At 40.7% G+C, this 22,770-nt stretch overlaps 1 protein-coding gene across 1 annotated transcript in view; it reads right to left on the reverse strand.

The window, feature by feature from the left end:
- RTL9 (retrotransposon Gag like 9) overlaps positions 1 to 22,770 on the reverse strand; it is a 124,599-nt gene that overhangs the window by 43,913 nt on the left and 57,916 nt on the right. The window contains exon 2 of the mRNA XM_066250288.1: positions 6,955 to 7,021. The gene's annotated coding sequence lies outside the window, so the exon portion shown is untranslated. The remainder of the gene's footprint in view (positions 1 to 6,954; positions 7,022 to 22,770) is intronic.

The raw sequence follows: 22,770 nt of genomic DNA on the forward strand, positions 1-22,770 counted from the left end.
TCAACTACATGCTGCGTCACCTTAGTAAGTGACTACACCTCACACTGTACCTTAGTCTCCTCTGTAAAGCAAGAATAACAATAGCATCTCCTTGTGAAGCTGCTAGGAGAATTGCATGCAAAGCACCTGGCACCATGACTGGCACCCAGAGGACACTCAAGACATGTCACGTCTCCTTTCCCTCATTCCTTTTGCTTCCACCTCACCATTTCTTAACAGCTAGTATGGTATGGAGCATAGAAGTGACCCAAGCAGCATTCTAACCCAGGCTGTCTGGCTCCAGAGGGCACTGGAGACACTTTGAAAGTGCTGCTGTCAGGACAGTTACTTAGAAGGATTGTTGAGCCGAATCTAGGGCCCAGCTGAGGTTGGAAACTATGATTTTCAAGTGGGACTAATCAACAAAGTGATGGGATTTTCTCCAGCAATGTTCCTCCATCTGGGAGTAAGCACAGAGGAGGAGGCTGTCAGTTAAATTTATCCAGGCTTGGGTTTTTGCCTAGTGGATGTGTCAGAAAGACACAAGGCAAGGGAGTTCAGGATATAGACAGGTCTTGAAGTCTAACACTATCGGATTTAAGCAAACAGAATCTTCAAATCTCATCTAGCTGTTGGACTTTTGGTAAGTCACTCAACCTCTCTGAGCCAAAGTCCCCTTATTAAAGAAAAAAGACATCAGTACCTGTCTCCCAAAGTTACTATGAGAATTACATGAGATTATTGAAATGATGCCTAGCATATACATATTCATTGCTAATTTTATCATCATCACTATTATTTTTAAGAATGGAGAGGGGAAAGGGGTGGGAAGGGATGATAAGGTGGGAGAATGAAGGGAGCTCAAGAGCCTGGAAAGTCTCCTGGGGTAGAAAGATGAGCTTCGAGGTCAGCGGGCAGAGTGTGGATAGTGAGGGTTCCGAGAGCAGTTTTAACCCATGATGAAGCATGGTATGGCTAGAATGAAGGTGTGTCCTGCACATGGATCATGGATGTCGAACTCACCCAGAATGATGTCAGGACTTGGGGTAGAGAAGACAGTGAGCCAGATGTCGAACTCTTCGTTGAGGGGGATGGTTTGACCAGGAAGGGATGGTTAAAAAGAAGGTTCGATGAGGAGTGGAGAGAAGAAGAGGGTGCTGTAGCCAGATGGCATGAGAAGGAGGAGCTCTTGGCCGAAGGCGGAGAAGTAACAGTCTGGAAGCAAACAGGGAAAGCTAAGCACAGACCCCACCTCCCAGAGTGCCTGTGGTATGAAAGTGTGAACAGTGTCCACTAGGGGGCGATGCAAGCAAAGCCGTGAGCTCCTCAGTGAAGACTCAGGTTTCAGAGCTTCCAGGCTCGGAGGAAGAGAACGGTGTTCTGTGAAGTTTATTTACAGCGCAGCGGGAATTGTTTACCTTGGTGGGGAGGAGTGGGTCCAAAGGGTACAGAGAAGAGTGAGAGAAGGCAGTAATAGAGAAACAGATGAGTCAGGGGTGGTTGGGGAATGGGAGCACAGAGCAGAATGAAGATGGTAAGGCGAGGACAGATGATGGGCGGGGAGACTCACGTCTGGGCTGTAGCCAAGGACTGGGGGATGTGAGGCTTGGTGGGATTAACTGTCCTCAGATTTACAAATGAAGCTTTTCCCCCTTTACATCTTTTGTTTATTATAAAAGTAACATGCTTGTTTCAAACAATTCTAATCATTACTGAAGTGAATAATCCACCTCCCCATCCTGTTCCCCAGAGATAACCAGTGCTATCTATCCTTCCAGATTTTATTCCTACTGTAACACATAATGTCCTTAACAAAAATCATGTTCTATCGTACTAATTCTTATGAAACTTGCGTTTATCACAATATTATATTGGAAGCATAATTGCATATAAGTATATTGAGATATACTGTGTACATTTTTGTGGCTACATCGTCATTGCCATCATTTTATGTAGTATAGTAGCAGTAGTAGGGATAGTAATAGGAGGCAATTATTTAATGATCTGCACCAGGTCTTGACTAAGTATTTCGTATATGGATTATCTCATTTACTCTACACAACTTCATAAAGGAGGTATTGCTATTTTTCCCATTTTACAGATGAGAAAATCGAGGAACAAAAGTGTTTAGAAACTTGGGCAAGGTCACACAACTCCCAATGGCAGTCTCATCTGAAAACCCTAATTCTTAATTATTAGCATAACGAAATGCAGTCTTTTATTATTTGGATATACTATATTCCATCAGTCCTCCACTGAAGCCATTTAGGTTATTTTCGATTTTTTGATCTTTACAAATAATGTTTAAATAAGCATCCTTATATATGGAGCGTTTCAAAAGGAAAAACTCCTAGAAAACTTGCTATGTCAAGTGATTTTTCAAGTTGCTGTCCAGAAGCTGTGCTAATTTAAATGTGCATCAAGAGTGAATATGTGTACCTGATTTACCATATCTTGACAAACACTGGGTTTTAGCAACCTTTTATATTCTTACCAATCTGAGAAGCGAAAGATGACATTTCGGTAATCTCAGTACTGCCTTAATTTGCATTTTTATTAATTATTACTGAGGTTGTGAACCTTTTTATATGTCATAAGCTCTTTGTGTCTCCTCTGAGAGTGCCCTGTTCATTTGGCTTTGATGATTTTTCTAGTGGATTGTTCATCATGGTCTCATTGATCTATTTATAAAAGCTCACTCATTCATCCCTTCAACAAGTATTTACTGAGCACCTATTGCATGCCAGATACTGCCATAGGACTAGGTATACAGTGGCGAGTAAGCAAAGACTTCAATTTCATGAAGCTGACATGTAAGTAGCGAAAACAGATAATATGCAAATAACTGAATAATATAATTGCATATCATGGTGAGTGCTATAAAGAAAATGCACTTCCTATAATGGAGCTCTTAAAATATTTTAAGAAATAAACCTTTGTCTGCCTTCTATCTTGTGACTTTATCCTTGTTCTTTGTCTTTCAATTTAGCACGAGCTATCTTTTGCCATACTGAGGTTGTTCAATTTTTGCACAGCCAAATCTGTTATTCTTTTTCTCTACAACTCTGGAGATTTTCTCTTGATTTGCAAAGAGTTCCTATTTCAATATTTATAAAATATCCTCCCATACTTTCTTTCAATCTTTAATCATGTCTTTCTTTAAAATCTACATCTCTGACAAAACTGAAATATATTTTGGTAAAGGGAGTGAGATAGAGATTCAGCTTTAGTTCATCTGATGGCAGCCCAGTTGTCACAGTAACTAGAACCATGTATTAAATGGTGTGTCCTTTTTCCCAGATATGGTGAAGTAAGGTCCGCAGAAAAGAATAGCCTTGCTTAGGGACGTGCAGCAAATTAGTGGTGGCAGAACTGAGCAGAAATGTAAGTTTCCAAAGGTTACTGACTCTATAGCAGCAACACAACTGAGCTTGCCACGGCTCCATCCCCTGGTAAACTTGAACTGCCCACCCTAATCTGCACCAGCATTTACTGTCTGTGGCCATAGCACCTTTTTTTTCCCAAAAATTCCCCTGACTTCTTGCTCAGACACAGGAGTGCAGTGACCCATGACAGATCTGATACCTACAAACAGGCAAATACTTGCTGATCTCTGCTGAGGTCTCTCACATTGAGGCAGTTCTGGCTATAGAGAACTGGGAACATGGGCAGACAGATTTGCCATTTAGGAATCAAAATAGGAAGTGTCTATTCTAAATAAAGAAATCTGGTGTTGTTTTCATTCAGTTGTTGGTGGAGCAGCTGCTGTCCCAGGAGCATTCCAAGGGGGCTTCTTTGAATTATGTCAAAGTGATAAAGTGGCAGTATGGAACCTTCTGGAATTTGTACTGAAGCTCCAGGTAGAAAAGGCCAAGAATCCAAAAGGTTATCTTGAAAGGACAAGGGTTTACAACACCTCCATTGCAGCTTTGTCTAATCCTGCATTTCATTCAGTGTTTCCTATATAGGTTTTTCCTCTTCCCTCTACATTTCCCCGGACATTTCTACCCTACCCCCACCCCCAGTATACAGGCAGGCAGAAAAGTATCTCCAGGAGGAAATAAAGCAAAGTAGTAAGAGTTGAAGTTATTCATGTTACTTGAGGAGACATTTTTTTAAAAGCTCATTATTTCCCACAATAAGGAGGAGATTTCTAGTCAGAGTGTTTGAAGAAAATAGGTGGATAATTGCCTTCATTATTTCATTTGGCTTTCTTTATGCATAGATACAGCCAAACATACGGATGATTTCATGTATTATTAATCTTTGTGGGTATTGTGTTGCTTCTGTCCTAAACCCTGCAGTAAATTTACTGCTTCCAATAAGGTAAAACAACCTTTTTTGCCTGTCCATTACCTGTTGGCATAGTGGGTACCCAGCCTCAGTAGTGAGATTTAACTTCCTTCTTCCCATGTCAAGAATCTCACTACTCAGTCACAATGTCAGATAACTTGGCACAACCAATACAATGGAAAGAAAAATGAGTTCCAGTAATACATCTGCCATGAGTTGCTGTGTGACTTAGGGCAAGTCCCTGCCCCTCTCTGAGGCTCAGATAGCTTCCAGTAAAATGAGATGGGTCAGTCTTAGTAAATTTCCTATCCAGGTTTCTTGTCAAAATCACTCATGCTACTTATTAATATGAAGATTCCAGGCCCTAATTCAGACATACTAAATCAGATTATCTGAGTTAGGAGCCACTATAACAGTATTTTATCAAATCTTCCAGAGATTCTACTGTGCAAAGAGCTTTGGGATCCAGTGAACCTGATGACCTTAGAGTTGCTTCCACCTCTGACGTTTGGTGGTTTGATACCTACTTCAACATTTCTTTATTTTATCTCTAAGAGAGGTGCTTCTCTTCAGTCCCACCCCACCCTTATGCAAAGGGGGATCCCATTTTCTCATGAGAAACCATATGAAGGCTTTAGCCATTCAGTTTTCAGATATTGAGCAGTCACTTTTGGGGACAAGATCCTGAAGGAAAGGGTATACTCATTATTTATTGGAAGGGTGATAAGAGGTGAAACAATAGCAGAAGCAACAGGATAATGGGGGACTGCCTCTGACTGAAGGCCAAGGCAGCCTGAGACCCTACTGGGAACATGGAATGTATAAACTTACTGTAAAGATCGCACCTAAAGCTCATTTTTCTGGGGTCATCTCAGTCTTGGCCCAGGTAATACAATGCAAAGAGGTGCAGCCACATTGGGAAACTGCCTTCTGTTTAGTTGGCTAGGTCTTGTGACTTCTGAGGTTGATACCAGCAAGTGAGGGTGTGAACACATCTCTCTCCACCACTGGGACTATCTGATCTCAGTTCCTCTCCCAAGCATAGCTTGAGACAAGAGCTCTATAAGAAACGCCAGGCCTTGACATCAGAACATTCTAGCTTTGAGGAAGTCTTTGAACTAGGGCCCTTTTTTCATAACTGGGGTCCTGCCTTCTTTCAGCAATCAAGGGCCCTCATCTCCTGCCAGTTTTATCCCCCAACTCTGCTGACCTAGATCCCTAACTGTCTTTGTGCTTGAGCCCACATTCATTATTCATTATTCACTTACCTGCTATTTTCTAAGCACCAACCCTGACCTGATACTGGATTAATAAGGCTAAATGGAAGCAAAACAGACATGTGCCTGGCCCTCAAGAAGCCAACAGACTAGCACAGTAGTTTACACGATCAGAATTAAGACCTCTCTTTTTATAATAAATCTTTTTTGTTGCACTCCTTTACTATCCTGAAATTAAGTTCATATGCTCACACACATAAATTCAAAAACATCAATAAATGCCCTGCTACATAAAGAGGAAATTGAAGTAATCCATAGTAAACTACTATGTATTTAAATATGTAAATCCTCACACAGGGCAACATGGAAAGAGTAACTGAAGTAGGGAGAGGCTTGTGCCTTCATGGACAATCCTGCTGGATGTAACAGCTACAAACACAAACTGATAAAGGAGTTGATGTACTGACTACTCCAATGCCAAGAGCAGTGTAACAGTTGTCGAAATGGTTTACTGAGATGGTGAAAGGCTCTGTGTAAACCTCTGGGGAAAAAAAAAAACCCTTCCATCTCTACACAATACATAGTTTCATTAAAACTCTGGGGTTGGGGGGTGCAAAACTCTTTTTGCATACATGTAAAATAAGTATACTATAAGTTTAGATCATTATAAATGGGATTTTCACCTCCATGAAGTCCAACAGAACATTTGAAAATCATGTGGGGGGTGGCAGAAGGGGAGTAAAGAGGGACAAACATAAGGTGATGGAAAATGATTTGACTTTGGGTGATGGGCACACAATGCAATCAACAGTTCAAATGCCATGGAGATGTTCACCTGAACCTATGTACTCTTATTGATCAATGTTACCCCATTAAACATAATTTATAACTAAAATAATTTTTTTTTTAAACACACAAAAAAGAAAGAAAATCATGCAGGATGCTGGACTAGTCTTCATTTTTCATGATTGTCCTGGGCATTGCAGGACATCTAGGACCACCATTTCTAGTCCATTAAGTGACCTCACAAATTTTCCAAAAGTCCCATAGGGGGCAGTATTGCCTCAGTTGCAAGCCCTTGGTCTAGTCTTTCAGTTCCCATTAGATTGAGGCTTTGTCTGGCTCAACCCAAGTTCCCATTGCCTTCACTCCTGCCCTGGAATGGAGTCCCATCCTTGCTACCAGTATCAGATGTGAATTGTAGCCCCACCTCTACTTGATCACTTAGTTCAGGTAGGCTGAATAAGACTACTGCTTCCACTGAAGCCAACTGATGTCTAGATTGCAATCTATTGTTGCCACTCTTTGGATGTCGCCACTGAACTCAGCCCCTGCAGCTGAGTGTCCTCCCCATCCCAAGGGTGCTGCTACTTGCAGGTACCAGCTCTTGCACTTTGCAGATCAGCCTCCAGTCCATCTCCATCCCAGCCCCCGTAGAATAGCCAGGTTGGAATGTGGCTCTCACCAGATCCCTGTGGTCTTTTGCCGCAGCTAGATTCCTTTAGGACATCGAAAGAGGGAAAAATTCTTTCCTGCAAATAAAAAGACAAATAAAGTCACCATTGAGGCGTCCTCCTACCAGCCTTTAAAAAGATTCTTCTTTTTTCTCAGCATCACACATAGAGCCCCAAATCATTTGAGAAGCCAGCCCAGTTCCATGCAGAGCACTATAGCCAAGAGTGTGTGCTCTGGAATCAGACAGACCTGGACTCAAGTCCAGATTCTTCCTCACACTGCTGAGGTACTTTAAGAGTCTCATTTAGACTCTCTAGGCTGCAGTTTGCTCATTTAGAAATGGTTATAATAATAGCACCTACCTCCATAATGTCCTCCTAAAGATGAAATGAAATGAATGCTTGCAAGATGCTTAGCAGAGTGCCTGCAAGGCACATAGTAATCCCTCAGAAAATGATAGTATTGTGTTATTCTGAGAATCACATGGTGTGCTCTGAAAACTGGCTTCAGCTAACTTCTTATCCCATTCTGCATGTTTCTGCTTTATCTTCTGGACTAAGTTAGAAGTTTTTGTGAGACAGACCAGTGAAGATCTGCATCCTGGGCTGAAGCTCTGACTGATGAGAAATACCATGCAGATGAAATCTTAAGGAATTTATTCACCCCGCCAAAAAGAATGTATTTTCCCCCATACTGTCTCTTTCTAAAAAGAAGAAGGAGAAGAAGAAGAAGAAGAAGAAGAAGAAGAAGAAGAAGAAGAAGAAGAAGAAGAAGAAGAAGAAGAAGAAGAAGAAGAAGAAGAAAGAGGGAAAGAAAGAAAGGAAAGAAAACATCTGAGATATAGTCATTGAGCAGATGAGGATGGAAAAGCAGAATTAACTAAGAAGTATATTTAAATGTGGCACTGGTTTTCTTAGAAATTCAAGAATTGTCTGAAAAGGTGTCTGCTGAAGTTGGCTGCATGGTTAATCACCTCAAGCAATGTCTGCACCATGCCAGAACTTTTGGAGGAGAAGGAAAAACACAATCAATCATCCAGGTGCCAAAGAGAGCATTCAGCTCCTATGCAGAGATGATATTAAAAAGTAGTTTCTGTGCAAGCAGCTAGATTAAGGCAACAGACATCTTAAAGGTTCTAATCTGTCTGTTTAGCATTAAGAAAGGGACTTGAACAACGCAGAAACCACTGAAGGGAATGTCCAACCATTCATCAGTCAGGCAATATTTACTGAGTGCCTACTATGTGCGTGGCACTATGTGTGCTATATAAAGCAGAGGAGTATAAGAATCAGTCTAGAACCATCTCTTGAACAACTTGTTATCCAATTGGGGAGTGAAGATGGCGTGGGGAGAACAACTCTCTAGACAAAGCACTAGAAAGAAATCCTTCAGCTAGAAATTTCAGAGGAAGCTAACATCATTTTAGTTGCTATAATTATAGTCTCACAAAATCAAGCAGACCAGATATTCTGTTATTTGGTAAGGGAAGAAAAATTCAGTCAAGCTTATTACCATGGTTGTGTGCCTTTACACGAATTTACGCAAAGTGGTTCAGAACCATGTTTGATGTCATGCAGATCTGCGTGTAAGTTCCGGCTCTGCCACTTAACTAGTTGTGTGACCTTGCCCAGGTTGCCTAACTTCTACGTGCCAGTTTCCTCTTGTGGACTCTGAAGGTAACACTAGTACTTTCTTTGAAGGATTTTTGTGAGGATTAAAAGGGATATGTTAAGTAAAGTACTGGGCATAGAGCCTACTACATAGTTAATGTTCTCTAAAAACGTAGCTTACCAAATCTTTAAAAGAGAGTAAATGACTGTCACTAGCATTGGCCAAAGACATCTGGAAACTCTGAAAGAAATTTCCAACAATGATGGCAAGTTCTATTTCTTAGATCATCAGCATTCTTGGGGAAGACCTGGCCACGCCTGGTAAGATGGTGGGGTAGAGACAGTATTCCTATAACAGAACCTCCTGCTAGAATCTGCCTTTCATACTGCCCCCTATGCATCGCGAGTGGGCTCCCTTCTGCCACTAAGGCTCCTCTCTCTGGGAGCTCTTGGTCATCCAATTTTAATATTCCTCTTTTCACAGCCTCCCTTTGTAATTCAGCATCCTACATCTCCTTCTCTGAGGTATAGCAACACAAGAAAGGATAGAAACACTGTAATGTGACCTTTTCATAAAGAACGACCTGTATGTAAAAACCCAACAGCGTCTTTTAGAGAATGCATGTACTCAAAGCCCCACAAAAGACTCTTGACTCATGCTTAGGAGAATCAACAAGCACACCTGAGTAGATTTTTCTAATTTAACTGGCAAAAATGTATCTCTGAATTTCTGTCACAGTACATATAGTTTCACCCCAAAAGGAAAAATTGGGTTTTTACAAGAAATCATTATGGCAGTTCCAACAGAATGTGGATGACAGAATTTGCTTCCGAAAACGCTACCATGTGCATTTGGTTGTTTCCTGGCTATTAATACAATACTTTTTGCCTCTGAGTCAAATGTTTATGCCCAGAAAAATAGGGAATTACAGGAAGTCTAACAGGCTTAATTATTGAAGAGTTTTAACTTAATCCAATGGTTTTGCAATGACCCAGATTAAGTCGATCTCACTCCCCTCATTTAATGGGAAGTAAGTGGTCAGAAATGGCCTTTAGCAATCTTGTTACAGAAAAGGCACACAGTAAGCACAAACAAGGCTGGTTCTCCTGAGGTAAAAATGACAGGCTGAGGTCAGTGTAATTATCCACAGTGCTTTCTGTACGCAGTTTCCTATTACCTGTTGCTTTCAACTTTCTGCAATTACAGTTCCATATGGTCAGATAACGCTGTTTCCCCTTCATTTACACCAACCATTATGGTCGGTCGGGAGAAAGTCACTCTTGGCCTATTGAGTTTGCCCTGTGAGTGTATTTTAAAAGGCAAAGCTTCTTAGCCCAGCCAAATGAAACTGATTGCAAAAGCTCACCATAGAAACGAGAGCCTATTACATGTAATAGCTGAGCTCTTTGTAGCCCAATCCTAAGCACTAGGTCACAATTTTGAAATGGAAGAACCTGTAAAGGCTTTAGAACACATCAATGAAGATTAGAAGGGATTGGAGAAGAGGCTCTAGAAGAAAAGGTTAAAGGTATTAGGATTATAAGGGCGATTTAGCCCCAAGAGGAAACAAATAAATAAAGGAGGCTGACCAACTGTCCTTCCTCACTATTGATAACACAGAATAAATTAATGGCAACATGAGGCACTTTAGGTTAGATCAGCGGTTCTCAACCTGTGGGTCGTGACCCCGGTGGGGGTCGAATGACCAAAACACAGGGGTCGCCTAAAGCCATCAGAAATCCAAAACACAGGGGTCGCCTAAAGCCATCGGAAATACATTCTTAGGCAAAAAGGAGATACCTGATGGTGGGGAGTCTTCTCAGTGCCCATCACATTATGATGTGAGGCCAACAAGTCCATCCTCACCTTCCTTATGTAAGACAGACTGTGGCAACACTCCTCAGAGGAATGGACTCTGTTTTCTGAATTCAAATCAGGTTGCTCAGGCAGATATCAGGAGAAACTATCTGGGATTAAGATTGATCTGGAAAGTCTGAAGTGTAGTTTTGCCAAAGGTTGAGGGTGTGGAAAAAGATTTTGAAAAAAGAGACCTGTTGATGAGAATGGGGAAGGAGAAATGAGGGAAGAAGTAGAAGTGGAAGAGAAACCTGGATGGTGAGGGGGAAGGCTTGAGAGAACCAGTAGAACCAGATTTAGGAAAAAAGTTCACAGTTTTTTATTACTTATTTTGAACTGGACACTGTAGCTGTACCATCTCACATCATCTTCACAAACACCGTAAAAGATGACAGCTAATATTAGATATATTTTACAGAGATCTATTATTAGATATATTTTCTGAAGCTTACTGAGGTTAAGTAATTTGTGACAAATCATACAATCAGTGAATGGTAGAACTAGGATTCTAACAGCTGTTGTTCTGACTCCAGAACCCTCAGCCATCTGAGGAAGGAGCCAAGTACCTTTTTATTGTAGTGGCTCCTCCCTGGTGTATGTTGGTAGAGGCCCCCAGACAACCCATCCCCCTCATCACACACAGAATCACCCACACTGCTCCCACGGGAACCATCTGCTTCTAGGTTAAAGACTGAGTTCTTTAAACTCAATCTCTATTTGTAAATATGTGCTTTGGAGGTTAGCACAGCCCAGAAGCCAGGGGAAAACCCTGCTCTGTTTCAAGGTCTTAGAGGAGTAGGGAAGGACAAAGCACACAGCAAAATGAGTGGCCTGTAAGAGACATAACAGGGGTGGCAGCGGGTGGCACTGTGGCAGTGCGTCCCAGAGATACATTGGGAGTCTGAAGATATGAAAGACAAACTTGACTTGCATCACTGTTTTACCCAGAGTCAGCCATGATACACACAAATGAGAAGAGGAACATCTCATGCAGGCATTGGAGACCAACAGCCTCGGTTCAAATTCTGGCTTTGCAACCTCCAGACTACATAACTTTGACCAAGTCACTGCTCTGAATTTCCATTTCCTCATCTTCAAAATTCAGATAAATAAAAACCACGAGACATGAGATTGTTTGTGTAAAATGTTCAGCACAATGCCTGGTACCTAGTAGAAACTAATTAAATATCAAATACATCGGCCCTGTTCTTACCACCTCTTTGCAGAAAAGGGAGGTCAAATTCAAAAGCCTGGGAAATAGCCTCTGAAGATAAGTAAAGACCAGGACATTTATTGATTCACTCAACACATAAGCCCTGAATTCTTCCTTTATGACCTGGAAAGTCAGACATAAATAAACCAGTCCTTGCCTGACCAGGCAGTGGCACAGTGCTTAGAGCATTGGACTGGGACACAGAGGACCAAGGTTCAAAACCCCAAGGTCGCCAGTCTGAGTGTGGGCTCATCTGGTTTGAGCACAGCTCACAAGCTTAGACCCAAGGTCTCTAGCTTGAGCAAGGGGTCACTCAAGGGCTCTGCTATAGCCCCATGGTCAAGGCACATCTAAGAAAGCAATCAATGAGCAACTAAGGTGCCACAATGAAGAAGTGATGCTTCTCATTTCTCCCCCTGTCTGTCTGTCCTATCTGTTCCTCTCTCTCTGTCTCTCTATCTCTGTTACAAAAGAAGGAAAAAATAAATAATAAACCAGTCCTTGTCCTCAAGGAACTCACACTGTAGTGGGCACAGGCCCAACACACTACTGCCATATAATTTAATGCATTATATGATATAGGAGGGCGAGTGGAGTACTTGAGGGCAATAAGAAAGTTCACAGAGGAGATATTTGAGATACAACTTGAAGGACAAGTAGTAATCCTTAGGTTGACAAGGAAAGGAAGTGTATTCCAAGTAAAGGAAATAGTATATGTTAAGGAATGTAACATGACGGGTTTAGGTGGAGCAGGAATGGTGAGGATTGGTGAGATATTACACTGGAAGAGGAATCAGAAAGGGTAGGGTATTGCTGAGATAATATTCAAAATTTACAATAACCAATGTGGTATGGGCATTAAACACTTAGAAAAGACTCAGCAGTTATAAACAATTAAGTAGGGCCACCACTAGGACCTCTAAGAAAGGGATTCCTCATATTTAGAATAGTTTTGGCAACTGAAGTGAATATAGGTAGAAAATTAATGCATTTGTTATTACTGAGACCCCTATGAAACTTGAACATTTAGTGTGACAGTAACAGTAATATTTGCTATAGAAGGTATGTATATAGTGGCACATAATACTATTTCACAAATACAATTTTATGAATTGCACCCATATCTCTGCATAAAAGTTTTTTTACTCTCTTGTCAAAACTTGGGTATCTATTCAGTAGATTGTTAGGGTGGAAGAACATAGTCTCTTTATACGATAGTTCCCCCTAAGCATACAAACCACAGCCACACACTTAATATGTCTGTAATCAATGTGGAATTGCTGTAATGAAGTCAGTTGAATTGAGTGTCTTCTCTTTGAAATTCTATCCCTGACAATTTTTTAAAAATACTTTATCTAACAATTCTAATTAACTCACCTCTTTTCCTTATCTTATTCATTATTTTAGTTAATAATGTCTGATATTCTTAGGTTAAAGAGAGAACATTTTTAAATTATCTAGGGATTCAATAGAGCTCCCTCTTAGTTAATTACCTTCTGATTATCTCTGACTCACCCATGGTCATCCCACACTGCAATCTTATGCTAGCATGGATTTTACTGTGTGGCCTATTGTTTTTCTGAGCCTCCCAAGTAGAGAATCAGTAGTGCAAGCTAGCTGCACAATGAGGTTATATTAATCATTTATTTGTAAGTGAACCAGGTCACCTTTCACGTCAGCTCTCCTCACATGTCAATTTTTAACACATCTAATATGAAATAGCCCAATGAAATCAGCTCCATCTAAGTAAGGAACTGCAAACAAATCTTTTTTAGCAAATTAGTAAGAACAAAAAAGATTTTTCTCTCACCACATTTTAGTCTTAGCCAAATAAATGGGACAAGGGCCATCTTCAACTAACCTAGGCTGTGAGGGAAAATGCAACATCATATATGTAGGAAATGAGAGCCTGGTTTAAGGTTTGGGACCAGATCAGCAAACGTGTTTACATTCCAGCTTCACCACTTGCTCGCTGTGCGTCTTTAGAAAAGTTTTTTTTATTTTTTCTTTTAACTTCACCAGTCTAGGTAATTTAGGGATAAAAATACCTACCTTTCAAGGTTGTTGTGAGGATTAAGGGTAAAGTATGGAAAGTGAAAGGACTTAGTATGGTGCCTGGCAGTAAGCAGACACTCATTAAATAGTACCTATTATTTCTGTTACTGTGGCTATAAAGCAGAGAGAGCGTAAGATCATGAGCCTGGAACTCAGATTCCGTTCTTAGCTGTACCACTAATGAGCCAAAGACATTGTTTCCTCTCTGTACCTCAGTTATTTTGTGAAATGATCAGATTTGATGAGGGATAACTGATGTGTCACACGGGTTGCTCCACTCTCCTCTTTGACACCCATGACAGCCATCAATAATCAGAAATCTTTCCTGATAAGCAAACATGTGGACTTAGAATCCTTCTCATTTCTTGTTTCCAAATAGCCTCTATTGCTCAATTAAAGTGAGCAAGTGAAATGAATTTTATTTACCTTCCCTAAATTAAATGACCTTAGATGTTCATTTCAGTGCATTCTATCGCTCTGTAGAAGCAATACTCTCTGATAATATTTGCTAGCCAAGTACAAGGTGAAATGAAGGATTTCAGGTTCAGAGAGTGACTACCCACCTAAGTAAATGGAAATAAATAATTACTGGTGTAATGTAATAAGACCAACCTGTATTTATGCCTGTTTGTTCTGCTGAGACCTAGCTCTGTGACCTTGGGAAACTCACTAAATCTCTCTGAGTATCAGTTTCTTCATTTGTAAAAATGGTCCTAAGATGGTTGTGTAAGATGTCAACATCAGGGGAAATTGAATGAATATATAGAAACTCTGTACTGTCTTTGCAACTGTTCTGTAAATCTAAAATGATTCCAGAACAAAACAAACAAACAAAAAAAGTTTATTTTTACAAAGTGGGCAGAAGGGCAACTACCTTGAGAAGCTATGAAAATTAAATGAGATAAGGTGTGGGAGAGGTTTTTTTCATTTTCCCTCCCAGGCATCTCCCTTCATCTAACCATTTGAACTTGTAGAACACCTGAGGAATCAGTAGGTGTGTTGTCTGAACTGTGATGCCAGCAAGTTCACTTGCCTGACAGCACTGCAGTTCAGAGCCTTGATGTGAAGTGGAAGCCCTGCAGGCAAAGTTTGGTTAACACCATACTGGGAGCCAATGAATGTGTCACACATTACCAGAAAACAAATTGACCCACCTATTTTTGTTGGGTTCTGCATGTACATGTGTGAACAGGGAGGGGCAAATGCAAGAGGAGGTAAAATAAGATAACTGGCTAAGAACTGGGTAGAATCTGAATAAGGCTTGCATGTAGGTAGTTAAGGATTCAGGTTCATGCTCCACCCCACCCTCACATTTTTTCTTGTCAGCTTTCTATAAAAGCACTTGAATATATCAGATAGACCCTGATATATTCAAATAATTTAGTGGGGGTTTGTGGGGGACAGAAAGAGTATTCAGCCTTTAGGTCCATGCTGGCCCCAGCCTTTCCCTTTTCTGGTCTATGTTACAGCAGGAGGGGGAAGGAAAGGGCAAGGGTATGATTTGACCCTTGCAAGTTCAGAGTTCCTAGACTCTGATGGGCAAACATTGGTAGGACATTGGAAAACACAAAGAAGAGAGAATCCAAGTTATTTCTCTCCCTCCCTCTATGCTTCTTGTGATGTCCACAGCAGTGACTCTGTCTCTTGTGGCTCCAACAGTGCTGACCAGATTTATTGTGGCTCCAGTTACCAACAGGTTACCCAACCCTTAAGTTCTAGCATAAGATCTCCCTGCTATGGCTAATCTCTGGGTAGCCTCCTTGTACTTGGTTTAACATTGTAACTCTTTCATCAGCTATGTAACCAATTGTCCACACTGAATCCCTTCTCCCTTAAATATTCAGTGGTTTCTGTTGTTCCAGTTGGACCACACCGATCCATCCTCCATTAGCCAACAACAAGGATTCCTTCTTCCCACTACCCAGCTTTCATTTTGGAAAGCCAGGCTCTGAAAGACTTATCTGGGAAATCTGGGTGGGAGATTAGGAGTGTGAAAGAGGTCTGGAGAATTAGAAAGGGTGGTCAAGCTCAGGAGAGCCCAGGCACCTAAGAAGTCTCTGAAAGTAAAAAAGAGCAAGAAGAGAAAAGCAGCAGCACGAGTTTCACTGCTTCTGGATTTTGTCTTGTACAGCCTGTGGGTGCTGTTTTTTGCATTGGCAGAGAGCAAGTCTAAGCCTAGAAAGAGAAGAGAGATGAGCCCGCCCCCACCTCAAGTGGGCTCCAAGAACAGGGGAAGAGAGGAGAAAAGCCCCATGGTTCTGGTTGGCTTGCTGATAGGTAGCAGTTGCAATGTAATCAGATAGAGAACAAATCCAAGAGTCCCATTGATCCCATCACTAAGGCTGTCCCAATGGACTTGTGATCAAACTGTTCCAGGGGGGAAAACTGCTGGGCAAAAATTTCCACAGCAACAAAAACCACAGAGGACTGTCCCCAAGCAAGGAGTCACTTTACTTAATTTCCTAACAAATTCTGTTTGGAGGTGTACAGACCCCACCACAGAACCAGAGTCTCATTCATCAGCCAGTAATTGATTATGTGACCTTATAAAGCAGGGAGAGGGAAGCCTGGCATCTTTGATTACCTAAAAAGACACATTGTGAGTATCCAGTACATATCAAACTGTAATTCCAGCTCAGAGGAGGTACAAGATCAGATGCCTGAGAAATACTTTCTACTGGGGGCTGGGAAAGAAAGCAGAATGTAAGATATATTTCATAATGCTCAGTAGCACGGTTTTAAATAAATTGTTACTTTGATCAAGAGCAATGAAAATACTGTCATCATACATGAAAATATGCCTAATTTTTTGAGACACATAATAAAGTATGTAGAAGTAAATTATATATATAATGCCTGGAATTTCCTTCAAAATATTTAGGCAAACTAGAAAAGAAAAGAAAAGGAAAGGAAAAAAAAGAAAAGAGAAAAAAGAAGGGAGATAAATAAAGCTAGCAAGCTAACATGAAAAATCTTGATAACTATTGAATCTGGGTAACGGTACACAGGTAGTCATTATACTATTCTACTTCTGTGTGTTCAAAATTTTTATAATAAATATTTTAAAGCATGAGTTTTAGAGTCAGACCGAGGTTCAACCTCATTCGTTCAAGCAATAAATTCATATGGTGTACAGATCAATGCCAGGCCCTATGTTTTGACTCAGCAGTGGTGGACAGAGGGGGTACAAAACAGACCAATCAGGATTTCTAAATGTAGGAAAGGGGCTTAGCTATAGCCAGTGGATAGGCAAGTAAAAAGTCCTCCACAGTAGAGACCCCAGTAATCTGGTGTGGGCTGCTTTCCCAGTGCCCTGAGTATCTCAGGTAGGACCACCCAATCCTCATTTCCAGGAGATTCCTGAGCCTCCTTGGGCCACTTTGGAGTCACAGGCAAATTGCCCTCTGTCTCTCTCACCTGTTTCTCTCCCTCCAACCTCTGCAGAATTGTGTAATTGAAATTGAGTGAGGAACAAGCAGTCTCAAAATTGACTTGTGTTTCACTTCTGGCTCCACCAGCGTACTACCCGTATGGCCCTAAGCATACCCGTATAGTCACCTCCATGCTCTGAGCTTCCATTTCCTCATTTCAAATCATGATAACACAGCACCTCCCTTACAGAGTTATATGAGGGTTAGTGGGGAAATGCATGCAAAGTGCTTACACAGTGCTAGGTACAAGATAATCCCTCCCAAACCTGGCCACTGCCATTGCTGAGAAAATAGAGAGGGAAGAGCCTATCTTCTGCCCTGGTAGAAGGTGGAGACTGCAGTTCAGGTCTCTGTGAGTTACAGCCTGATGATCAAGAACACAGATCTCTCTTTAACAAGGCTCCTGAGGCAAAAGACATGATGCACCTCTCCACCAGGCTAGGGAAAACATAGAGGCCCCAAATGAGGTCGAGACCCTCCAACCCTGGGGTAACCTAAGATTTTAGAAGAGGCCTAAGAAGTTAACCCACCGGAGATTTAGGGCTAATTCCAACAAAGCAACCCACAAATGTTTTCCTGCATTTCAGGCCAAATGCTTTGCCTAATCCCAGCAGTCATCTAGAAGTTACCCTTGAATTGAGCAGGTTCTTTGGTCCTGCATTGTTCTAGATCCCAGCCACTAGCTCAGGATCTGTGGCTATGAAGCTGGGAGTATGAGCTGAGGTAGTGGGCCCATGCCAGCTGAATGAATCACACTCAGCCCCCACCTGCTCTGCACATGCTGACTGGACTTACAGAAAGATGACCTGCTCTCCCTGAAGGCCAAGTAAAATGTCATAGAAGCAACCTTGTGGTACAGTTTGCAGATTTCATTTTCCAGGTAAAGGAACAGAAGCTAGTAGAGGTTAAGTGGATCATCCACTATGTCCAGTGCACAGTCCAGAGCTATCAAGGGACTGTGGGCCTCCTCATTCTCCAACCAGCATTCCTGCCCTTGGCCCTCTGCTGTCTCTGAGTGTAGCTTTGTGGGAAGCAGCTCTTAGGCTAAGGTATGCTATGGGGAGGGAGGGTGAGGAGAAAAGAAAGATGATTCCTAGAAGAAGAATCCTCTTTTAAAATAGCAATGTGACTTGATTTGTTTGTTTGCTTGTTTTAAATAAACACATGGTGATGGTTTTATTTAACTCATTTATGAAGAAACCAGTCAGATATCATAGAAGTGCAAAGGAGAACTCAAAATAGCATGCATATTTAGTCAGTTAAGGAATGCTAAAATGAATTTACAAATAGATGTAACTCAAGAAAAAATGGCCAATATTCACAGCAATAGTCAATTGTATTCCACCAGACACCTATACCTCTAAAATCCCCTGAGCCTTCAGAATTACATTGAAAGGATGCCCAGTGATTTCTTTTATCATTTCAAAATCTTTTAGAATTTTTCCTCCAACTGGAAACTGTAGAGATGAAGGTTCTTGAGCTGGCAGAGGAAACTTCAGAAGCATGGGAAGAGTGGCTGACAATAGTGGGAGTAAGAGAAGGAGTGGCTTGAAGCCAGGTTTCTACTCTTCCTGCTGGTATGGCCTTGGACAGGGTAATTTATCACACTGGTCATTAGCCTCCTTACCTGTAAAATGGAAATAAGCAATTGTAGTACCTGCCTCATATGGTTGTCATGGGGATCAAGAATAAAGATAATGCACCTAGTAATTGGTCAACAATCATAATAGCCAATATTGAAAAGGGACTTGCTTTATGCAAGGCACTAGGATAAGAAGTTTGCATGCTTTAATTCATTTATTTCTCACAAAAACTATGATTAAGTACTGTTATTAGTCCCTTTTATCAATGAAAACAAGTGAGGCTTAGGGAATTACCTGGTTCAAAATTACCCCACTAATTAGTGGTGTTACCAGTGCTTTAACCGAGACAATGGACTTCACAGCCAAAGCTTTTAAATTCTCCACTGCCTTCCTGTTTTCAAAGGAGATATAGTCTCTGGGCAAAGGCAGCCCCAAGAATAGACAGGCAATGTGCAATTGGTACAATGGTGGTCTCAATCTAAGAAGCAAGTTTCCTATGAACACATGCCCCAAAATAAGTTTCAGAGGGGAAGCCAAGGCCCAGGCACTTGTACATGTTGTACATATTTCCAGTCTTATGCTTCCTATTCTACCCACAACCCCTGCCCTAGCTCACCCACTCACACTCACATATACACATACCACCAAATCTTTTGATATATGCTCTTCAGTTCTTCTTAGCCCTTTTAATTTCATGGAATACATAAAAGAGTATATTTTTAAAGCCCCAAAACCTTTGTTTTCCAAGGCCTCCTCCCTGCCCCTCTGAGGGTTAAAGCAATCAATAGCTTGGTACATCGCCTATGCAGGCAGTGGTGCTTTGGATAGAGCATCAGACTGGGATGCAGAGGAGCCAGGTTTGAAACTCCGAGGTCGCTGGCTTGAGTGCTGGCTCACCAGCTTGAGCATGGGGTCACTGGCTTGAGCATGGGATCATAGACATGACCTCATGGTAGCTGGCTTGAGCTCAAAGGACACTGGCTTGAAGCCCAAGGTCGCTGGTTTGAGCAAGGGGTCAATCAGTCTGCTGGAGCCCCCCGGTCAAGGCACATATGAGAAAGCAATCAATAAACAACTAAGGTGCCATAATAATAATTGATGCTTCTCATTTCTCTCCCTTTCTTTCTGTCCATATTTGTCCCTCTCTCTGTCTCTCTCACTGTCTCTGTCATACACACACACACAAAAAAAAATAGCTTGGTATATCAATAGAGTCAGTTTGCTGTAACTCATGGTACCTTTCATATACTTCTGACACAATGATCTGACTATAAATTTTCAACTAAACACAAACAAAAAATTTTTGGAAAGCTGAACTCTTAAATCTTTCACTATGTTCTGGGCTTTGAACCCCATTTCTTTCCACTTATATTTGTAGCTGATAGATGAATAATTACCTGATATTTAATGTGAGGCCATGCATCTTTAAACATGTTATTTGAAATGTCTGATCAATATGAATTCATTTGTCATTCTTTCCTACAAGCATGGCTCATTGTAAATTTATCTGTGATTCATAAGGATGTGAAAAATACTCCCATGGGAATTTTATCTTAATTCAGAATTATTGGTCTTTCAAAGTGAAACATGATATGTTTGCTTTTCTGAACAGAGAGTTCATTGATATTTGTTCATCAAAAATGAAGTATATTGCCTGACCTGTGGTGGCATAGTGGATAAAGCTTCAACCTGGAAAGCTGAGGTCGCAGGCTCAAAAACCTGGGTTTGCCCGGTCAAGGCATGTATGGGAGTTGGTGCTTCCTGCTCCTCCCCCCTTGTGTCTCCCTTCTCTCTCTCTCTCATGAATAAATAAATCTTTTAAAAAAAAAAAACAGAACTAGGCCTGACCTGTGGTGGCGCAGTGGATCAAGTGTCGACCTGGAACGCTGAGGTCTCCGGTTCAAAACCCTGGGCTTGCCTGGTCAAGGCACATATGGGAGTTGATGCTTCCTGCTCCTCCTCCCCCCTTCTCTCTCTCTCTCTCTTCTCTAAAATGAATAAATAAATTAAAAAAATTAAAAAAAACAGAACTACATATTTTTTTGTATTTTTTCAGTCTTTGACAAAACCATGGATAAAAACTAGCCTTGTTTGCACGACTCCAAAAAATACAGATGAATAAAAAAGAGGAGATGATATTGTTCAATAGTTAGGCTGTTTGGTCCATGCACTACTTGTCAACATCTATATGTTTGGTGTGAAAGGGTTGACAGTATTTCCTTTTCATCCACATGTTATGGCTTTGTGTAGAGAGATGGTTTCTCACTAAACAACTTGGATGCTTCTTTTATGAGGGGATATATGGAAGCAGGGAGAAGTTAAAAATAGAAGGGATAGGACAAAGGGAAAATTGTGGGAGAAGACATTCCTAAAATGATTCTGCCAATGCCATGGAGTTGTAGCCCAAGCAAAGAAGTTTGCAAATTTTCTACATTAAAGCAGAACTGAGAGACTGCAATGATGATGTAGAAAATTGTGGTTACTACAAAAAACATATCAGAAGGGGGAAGCAAATTATTAATATTAATTCTACTTATCAGACAAATCCAGGACCATGATAGTTGAGGAAACAATGACTTGCCAATAAATTCAGGAGTCTAGGGCCTATGTGTCAGTCACATGTGCTATTAATGCACTATTCAATTACAGTTCTGAATTGGACTAGCAGACATTTACAGCTTCAGTGTGAATGCAAAAAAAAACCAAGAGGATTTAATTTTATAAAAGTAAACTCAGAAAAGTTTGGTAGAAAAACTAAAAAGCACATAGAAATCAGAGTTTTCAGAACACATTTTAAAACTGCATATTAATAGAAAGTAACTTAAAATTGTAGAAGGGAATAGGTAAAGAAAAAAGCTTTATAATGATTCCCTCCATTATCTACTCCAGAGTGAACCACTCTCCTTCTAAAGGTGAGATTAGTCTGAATAACCATGTTATAGTGGAAAAAAAAGTAAATAAAAGAAAGTGGCAACCAGCTGCTGTTCACCACTAAGGCTGGCTCAAGAAATAAATAAATAACTTTCAACAATCATGGGAGAGAGGCATACTGTACAAAGGGTTTACAAGGGAGGCTTAGGAAGCTTCTTTAGTGAAAGACCTTATGGTCAAAATCAATCTAGCTCAGGGGTAGTCAACCTTTTTATACCTAACGCCCACTTTTGTATCTCTGTTAGTAGTAAAATCTTCTAACCACCCACTGGTTCCACAGTAATGGTGATTTATAAAGTCGGGAAGTAACTTTACTTTATAAAATTTATAAAGCAGAGTTACAGCAAGTTAAAGCATATAATAATAATTACTTACCAAGTACTTTATGTCAGATTTTCGCTAAGTTTGGCAGAATAAATCTTTATAAAACAACTTACTATAGTTAAATCTATCTTTTTATTTATACTTTGGTTTCTCCGCTACTGCCCACCATGAAAGCTGGAACGCCCACTAGTGGGCCGTAGGGACCAGGTTGACTACCACTGGTCTAGATAAACAAAAATCATCTTCTTGACTTAATTGATAAAGTTGTTTAACTCAATTAACCAGGTACTTGACTATAATGACCACACAATTTAGTCAACTGAGCTCAACCCCTCCTGAAGCTAGGCATGATCGAAGAACTCCTCAGAGCCATCTATATTGTGTTGAATGACACCATATGTGATTTCTATTCAAGCTTTGTGCTTTTGGTGTCTACAGCCATGGGGAGTCCACTAAGACCATTTGAGTATGTTCAGTTCACCTAGCTTCAAGATATATAAGAGATCTGCCCTGGCCAGATGGCTCAGTTGGTTAGAGTATCATCCCAAAGCACAGAGTATCATTGCTTGTTTGATCCTCAGTCAGGACACATATAGGAACAGATCAGTGTTCTTATTTCTCTCTCTCTCTCTCTCTTTCTCTCTCATTTCCTCTCTTTAAAATCAATAAATAAAAAATTTTTTAAATATATATACAGATCTGCTTTCAAGATAAAAGACTAAGAAGCTACTACTAAAAAACAAAAGAAGCTACTTCTGAGTTTTTCCTTCTCAAATATTTTTTATTGCTTTTAATTTATTGTGTTTACATAGATTCTAGTG

Source organism: Saccopteryx bilineata, chromosome X, assembly GCF_036850765.1.
Source record: "Saccopteryx bilineata isolate mSacBil1 chromosome X, mSacBil1_pri_phased_curated, whole genome shotgun sequence".
Classification (NCBI taxonomy): Eukaryota; Metazoa; Chordata; class Mammalia; order Chiroptera; family Emballonuridae; genus Saccopteryx; species Saccopteryx bilineata.